This window comes from Brachyhypopomus gauderio, chromosome 10 (genome assembly GCF_052324685.1).
Source record: "Brachyhypopomus gauderio isolate BG-103 chromosome 10, BGAUD_0.2, whole genome shotgun sequence".
Taxonomy (NCBI): Eukaryota; Metazoa; Chordata; class Actinopteri; order Gymnotiformes; family Hypopomidae; genus Brachyhypopomus; species Brachyhypopomus gauderio.
Genome location: NC_135220.1, coordinates 4180216 through 4187715, shown reverse-complemented (window position 1 = coordinate 4187715; position 7500 = coordinate 4180216). Strand labels below are relative to the sequence as shown.

Below are 7500 nucleotides of genomic sequence, written 5' to 3'. Positions count from 1 at the left end.
CTGGAGACGGGTCTAAAATTTGAGCACACCGATGAATCAAATGTACATTTTTTTAAAGTAATGGTTGCACAACCGCATGCTTAAACTTAGCTGGGACTATTGCTGATCTGAGACTACTGTTTACAATAGCAAGGATATTTGGCCCAAAAGTGTCAAAAACAGCTACTACTACAACTAATGGGTCAACAGACAGAAGAGTAAAAGAAGATCTAATACTAGCAACTTTGCAAAGTAATATAAAAACTTTTCAATTACCACAAGAAATATCTGGACTAAAAGATATAGTGTTAAGAATAGGATTCAAGATATTAAAAAGAACTTGAGGATTATGACCATTTTTTTCAATTATCGCAGAAAAATATTTCACCTTGTCCGCTTTCACGACTGCCTGGAATTTCTTCCAGCTATCCTTTAAAACATTGAGACATCTGTAACCTGTCTTTCCTGTGTGTTTAAAGACCCAAAATGTGCCGAAAACTGTGTAGCAGTGGTAGAGTTAATAATGCGGTGTCGATGAAGCACAGGGTAACAGTATGAGGAAATAAGATTTCAAAGAGAACAGGCATGTGATCCTAATATACTGCATCACATATCTCGATATTACAAACTGGCAGACCATATGATAACACAAGATCTAATATGTGCCCATGTTCTTATGTAGGGCTAACCACAAACTGCACAAGATTAAAAGAATCAATATTTTAAAACTCTGTCACCAGAGGCTTGGTGGGAGAACACACATGAATATTAAAATCGCCAACAACTAAAACAAAACTCAAGAAAAGCGTTTTATAAAGTCCTTATTATATTTAGGAGGACGCTAAGTCACAGCACATAGTACTGGAAGAGATTGCCCCAGCTTGAACATATTCAGTTCAAAGCTATAATGCATCACTGCCGATAAGTAACAGATTCTTTAAAAACAGTTGCCACTGGTATTCAGCAAAAAGGTGATCTGGTATTCCCAACACAAAACTGAGGAACAGAAAATTTCTGCCCACCAGTGTCGAATCTCACCAGACTTTCAACAACCGACTGAAGATTAAGAAGTGCTTACGGAGAATCTCCATAATTATTAGTGACAAGCAGCAATAACAAACATAGACCATACAAACATTAGCAGACGGCCACACACACATCGGCGCCATCATGATGCCAAAGGTCATGTGGTCACGTCCTTCCAAACCAGAGAGTAACAGATCTGTATGGTGAAGCTCTATTGCAGTGGCCACTGCACCAGCTACACCCACGCCACCCCCTCTCAGCTACACCCACGCCACCCCCTCTCAGCTACACCCACGCCACCCCCTCTCAGCTACACCCACGCCCCCCCTCTCAGCTACACCCACGCCCCCCCTCTCAGCTACACCCACGCCCCCCCTCTCAGCTACACCCACGCCACCCCCTCTCAGCTACACCCACGCCCCCCCTCTCAGCTACATCCACCCTCTTCAACACCACAGGGGTGCCATGATGCGGGAGGAGCCATTCCTTTAAGACAACCAACAACTTAACCCACCACCCACGGACAGCAGCGGTCTGAGTTCTGAGGTGTGGACCGTGTGGCTATATAAGAACCAACCTGCGCATATCAACATGCACACCCACCATCACAGAGCGTGGAACGGTAGGAGGAGACGGCAGGAAACTGTGGCATGAGAGAGGAAGTCTCGAGTCTGGGTGTGTCCACCATCCATGCAATTAACTCCATGAATCAGAAAACAAGAGCTTTTCTCTTTGTGTTGGGTGTTGGTGGAGATGACATAAGCAATTATCAGACTGGAGAAAATCTCATAAGACGACGTCATGCACTAAAGCACAGAATCTCTCTCTCTCCCTCTCTCACACACACACACACACACACACACACACACACACACACACACACACACAAGGTGCCTGTTAGGTTCCCTGTGCTACAGATCTGTCAGTAGTGTGTGTGTGTGTGTGTGTGTGTGTGTGTGTGTGTGTGTGTGTGTGTGTGTGTGTGTGTTTTGCTCTGCCGTGGTGCTAAACAGATGCCCAGTGAGAGACAAGTAGCAGACAAACCAAGAAAGAGAAAGAGACACCTGTCACTAGTGCTGGAGGGCACACGCACCACACACACACACACACTACCACAACCCCCAGTACACACACACACACACACACACACACACACACACCCACACACACACACCCACCCTTTCAACTTCTCTGTTCTTCTCCGGGGAGGCCTTACAGAGAGTGCACACAGAGACCAACAATGCAGCTCTCTCCCCTCTCCTCCCATTTCCTCTCCTCCACCCCCTCCACCACTCCCCCCATCACTCCCCCCACCACTCCCCCCACCACTCCCCTCCACTCCCCCCACCACTCCCCCTCCACCACTCCCCCCACCACTCCCTCCACCACTCCCCCCACCACTCCCCCCACCACTCCCCCCCCACCACTCCCCCCACCACCCCCTCCACCACTCCCCCCACCACTCCCCCCACCACTCCCCCCATCACTCCCCCCACCACTCCCCCCACCACTCCCCCCACCACTCCCCCTCCACCACTCCCCCCACCACTCCCCCCACCACTCCCCCTCCACCACTCCCCCCACCACTCCCCCCATCACTCCCCCCACCACTCCCCCCATCACTCCCCCCACCACTCCCCCCACCACTCCCCCTCCACCACTCCCCCCCACCACTCCCCTCCACTCCCCTCCACCACTCCCCCCCACCACTCCCCCCACCACTCCCCTCCACTCCCCACCACTCCCCCCCACCACTCCCCCCACCACTCCCCTCCACTCCCCACCACTCCCCCCACCACTCCCCCCCCACCACTCCCCCCCCACCACTCCCCCCACCACCCCCTCCACCACTCCCCCCACCACTCCCCCCACCACTCCCTCCACCACTCCCCCCACCACTCCCCCCACCACTCCCCCTCCACCACTCCCCTCCACCACTCCCCCCACCACTCCCCCCACCACTCCCCCTCCACCACTCCCCCTCCACCACTCCCCCCACCACTCCCCTCCACCACTCCCCCCACCACTCCCCTCCACCACTCCCCCCACCACTCCCCCCACCACTCCCCCCACCACCCCCTCCACCACTCCCCCCTCCACTCCCCCCCTCCACTCCCCCCACCACTCCCCCCACCACTCCCCCCCATCACTCCCCCCATCACTCCCCTCTCCAAACTCCCACTTCTGTGATATCTGTTCTGCTCTATGCTTCATCTCGCCTGTTCTGAGACCTCAGGACGACCTGAGGAACTACCACCTGACACTGCGCTAACATCTTTCATTTGAGAAGCATCTGTCAGATCTTATCCTGAGCATTTTATGTCTCATTATTGGATTCATTATAGGTCTGATTATGTGTCTCGTATATACACCCCCAGGATAGCATTATGGGTAATCTCTGGGAAGTAAAGCCAAGCTGCTGGTGTTAGAAGCGCCCTGCTGTACCAACTGAGCCACAGGGTACCTGTGAGGAAATAAGGAAATTTATTTCTCTCAGATAAAGTCCCTGTCGCAGTGTATAGGCCCAATTCCTTTGGGGAACTCACCTCCCATTAACCCATGATTCCACACAGCGCCAGTAGAGGGAGCTGTTCCGACTGATTCAGCACGAGTTCAGCGTTACTGTGTGAAACACAATTAGCTGCAGTGCTGAGCAGTGGAGCACCATTAACCGTGATCAGACTACCCCTCTCAGCTTCTGACCCAAATTCTCCTTCTTGCACAAAAGAGTAGAAATATTCAGTCTCGTTACTGGCCACAGTACTGCAGCGTCATTAGTCAAACCAAATAATCGTGTAATGCTCCCCGCCAGACGCTATATGACTGGAGTTAAACTGGTGTCCGAGCCTGGACTGGAGTTAAACTGGGACCAGGAGAAGACGGTTCATCTCCCAGCAGTTAACCTGGTAGTCTTCACATCCTCACCTTCATCAGTGCTCAAACCCACATTGCTTCTTTATTAACCCTCTGCAGTAGCACAGCAACACCTCTCTCTTCCCTTTGTGCCCTAACCCTAACACTAACCCAACCCTACCATAACGCTACCCCTGCCCTAACACTAACCCAACCCTACCATAACGCTACCCCTGCCCTAACACTATCCTAACCCTACCAAACCCTAATCCTAACCCTACCCTAACACTACTCTAATCCCTCTCTCCTTCCTTTCTATCCTATGGTGTCTGGTTATCTGTTTAATCTGCTCGTCTGTATGATGAATGAACACACCTACAAAACTGATTACAATAAGTACTGTGATCCAGTTCCACCCTAGTGATGTAATAAAGCTCTCAGCTGAGCATGATGAACAAGACTGTCTCTCTCTGTCCCCGTGTGCCTCCTTCTCCAGGACACAGCCCCGTCTCTCTGTCCCCGTGTGCCTCCTTCTCCAGGACACAGCCCCGTCTCTCTGTCCCCGTGTGCCTCCTTCTCCAGGACACAGCCCCGTCTCTCTGTCCCCGTGTGCCTCCTTCTCCAGGACACAGCCCCGTCTCTCTGTCCCCGTGTGCCTCCTTCTCCAGGACACGGCCCCGTCTGTGGGGGACACGGCCCCGTCTGAACTGAAGCAATGCTGTTAATGTGCACTGAAAGCAGCCCCCCCCCCCCACACACACCCTCTAACAGCACACACACACCTCTTCTTAGAGTACATACACACTGTAACAGTACACACACACCCCTCATCGAACATCGCAGACACACACACACACACACACACACACCTCCTCTAACAGCACACACCTCTTCTAACAGCACACACACACACACACCTCCTCTAACAGCACACACACACACCTCCTCTAACAGCACACACACACACCTCCTCTAACAGCACACACACACACACACCTCCTCTAACAGCACACACACACCTCCTCCAACACCTCCTCTTTCCACGTTGCACCATTTCATGCGGTGTGTTCACACTGCAATCTTCCCCAACAAAACCAGTTAGGGTTTTGGCACACACAGCAACTCCATAGACCAACGCTCACTAAACATCCACTCCACATTCTCCACTCACAGAAACAGGCTATGTGTGTGTGTGTGTGTGTGTGTGTGTGTGTGTGTGTGTGTGTGTGTGTGTGTGTGTGTATACTCATTTATCCTGAGGAAGACAAGAAGATGAAAACCAGCACAGACTTACAATTTAAGGGAGTGGAAGGTCACCATGGAAATGGTCTTTACTGGGCTCTTACTCTGACACGTCACAACTGAGTCAAACACTACTTCCCACTCCACCCCACTTCTCTCTCTCCCTCCCTCCCTCCCTCCCTCCTCTCTCTCTCTCTCTCTTTCCCTCCCTCCTCTCTCCTCTCTCTCTCAGACCTCTCCATGTGTGTATATTCACACCACTGCTTGTCGTGAGGAAAGCAGCATCATCAAAGTGTGTGCTCTTCACTCAAAATCCTGCTGCACTGTAGTGTGTGTGTGTGTGTGTGTGTGTGTGTGTGTGTGTGTGTGTGTGTGTGTGTGTACGCGCATTGCTTTAAGCAGGATGCCTCTGCCTGTTTGTGGACAGGATATTCCAAAAGGAGTCCGGTGCAGTTCCACGAGACACTGATGCACACTGACGGCTGACGGCTGATGGCTGTCATGTGACTAGACCCTGCTTACATCATAACTGCGAGTCCTCTGGGGTAAAGAAGAGAGTGACATCATTACTACACAGTCGCTACCCGATATGAACCAGAATCCCGATTTGGATTACTCATGCTTCAAACTGAACGTTACATCAGACGTATTTTACATCCACCTACAATCGTTAAGTAGTTCGCTGGATAATTTACCTTAAGTAGCTACTAGCGAGGAAATGTTCTAGCTAGCAGGCTCCACTTCACCAAAATGAAATGAAAGTAGTTTCTCTAAGTTTAGGACGCAGCGTCGCTGTAGCCATGACTACACAGCACTAGTCCAGACCCTGACTGTTTCACGCCAAGCCGTTTAAACAATGCAGACACCTTTTAACTAAACAAATCAAATCCAGCATTCATACTAAACGCAGTCACCGAGCTGAATGACACTCTGCAATATCTACAACCTGATGTGCTGTAATGTGTACAATAAAATATCTGAGGCAAATTTTAATTTGTATTTGAATGCTAATTAATAATACGGGGCAAATTTGCTATTTGGTGTTTGAATATTAGTTTGCCGTTCCATTACATAACATGCCCTTCCCCCTCCGCACACACTAAACCCTCTACATCTCTCCCTCCCCTCTTTCCCCCTCTCTCCCTCCCTCTTTCTCTTTTTTCCTGTCTCACTGTCTTTCACTGGGTCCCGCTCTCCCTCTCTGGGTCAGCCACTTTCTCAGTCAGTCGTGACATGGTTACCATGGCTACACCGCACCTCTCTCATTTGGAGAGGCAGAGTGAAAGTGTGAAAGTGCAAACGCTTGTGCACATGTGCACACACAGCGAGAACAGTAGTGAACAGCCACTCCAAAGCAGAGAGGCGATGAAAGAATAAATAAAATGTATGTGTCTCTATACTGGTGGTAATATTGTGTGTGTGAGAGGGAATGTAATTACAGTGATTTCACAATAAGAGTAAGAAATACACACACGTACACATGCCCATACACACCCAACTACACACACGAGCCAATGTGTGTTGCATATTTTAAACCTCGGTGTGAACTACCTTAGCAAAGAAATATCCCCCACCATGCATACATGCACACGCGCGCGCGCGCGCACACACACACACACACACACACACTATACAATACAACAACAACACTACAGATTAAACACCCACAAAGCATTGCAGATTGTGCGTTTGCCGCATGTGAGCAGCCCTGGTACCCTACACACACCCACCCACACGTACCGTCACACTTCAAAATGTATGGGCCAACATTAACAAGAACCCGACAGGCTCACCCTCTACTAATATGAATTTCTCACCTACTAATTTACATAAGTACATCAGCAATACAGAGCAGACTTTACTCTGAAAACCAGGCCAGTGGCATTTTCAGAGGCATTTTAACACTGGCAAAACCAGGCATTTTAACACTGGGGAGGTGGTTGGGCAAATGAAAATACTCTAATGTAGTCTTGAGAGAAGTTTATCACTAAAACATTGATTTCTATCCGGAAATGCTTGACTGCTGTGCTTTACTGTAAAACCGTGTTCATTCAGGCAAAGTGACTGACCTGTCATGCTAGCCGGGCAGCTAGCTAGCTAAGAATTACACCCGTTGCCTTGCTAATAGTGACTCATGTTTAAAATCCCCCACTGCTCCTTCACTTTCTCCAGTGTAACATCTGAGAGCAGTAATAACTAACCGCAGTAATTAGGTAATGAATGACAGAACAGAAATTCCTGCTCCCAGACAGCCCACACTATTACCACTAACTTGGCTAGCTCAAGTCCTAGCGTTAGCTGGCCAGCTACGACACAAGCACTCAGGAACGCCCTCACGCAGGTGTGTTTCAACAGGACCGTGTGTTTCAAATGTGGGACAGAAGAAACGTGGGGTATGTG

The 7500-nt window shown here is 50.0% G+C and overlaps 1 protein-coding gene across 8 annotated transcripts in view; it reads right to left on the bottom strand.

Annotated features, from left to right (window-relative positions):
* anks1aa (ankyrin repeat and sterile alpha motif domain containing 1Aa) overlaps positions 1-7500 on the bottom strand; it is a 74561-nt gene that overhangs the window by 50824 nt on the left and 16237 nt on the right. The window lies entirely within an intron of this gene.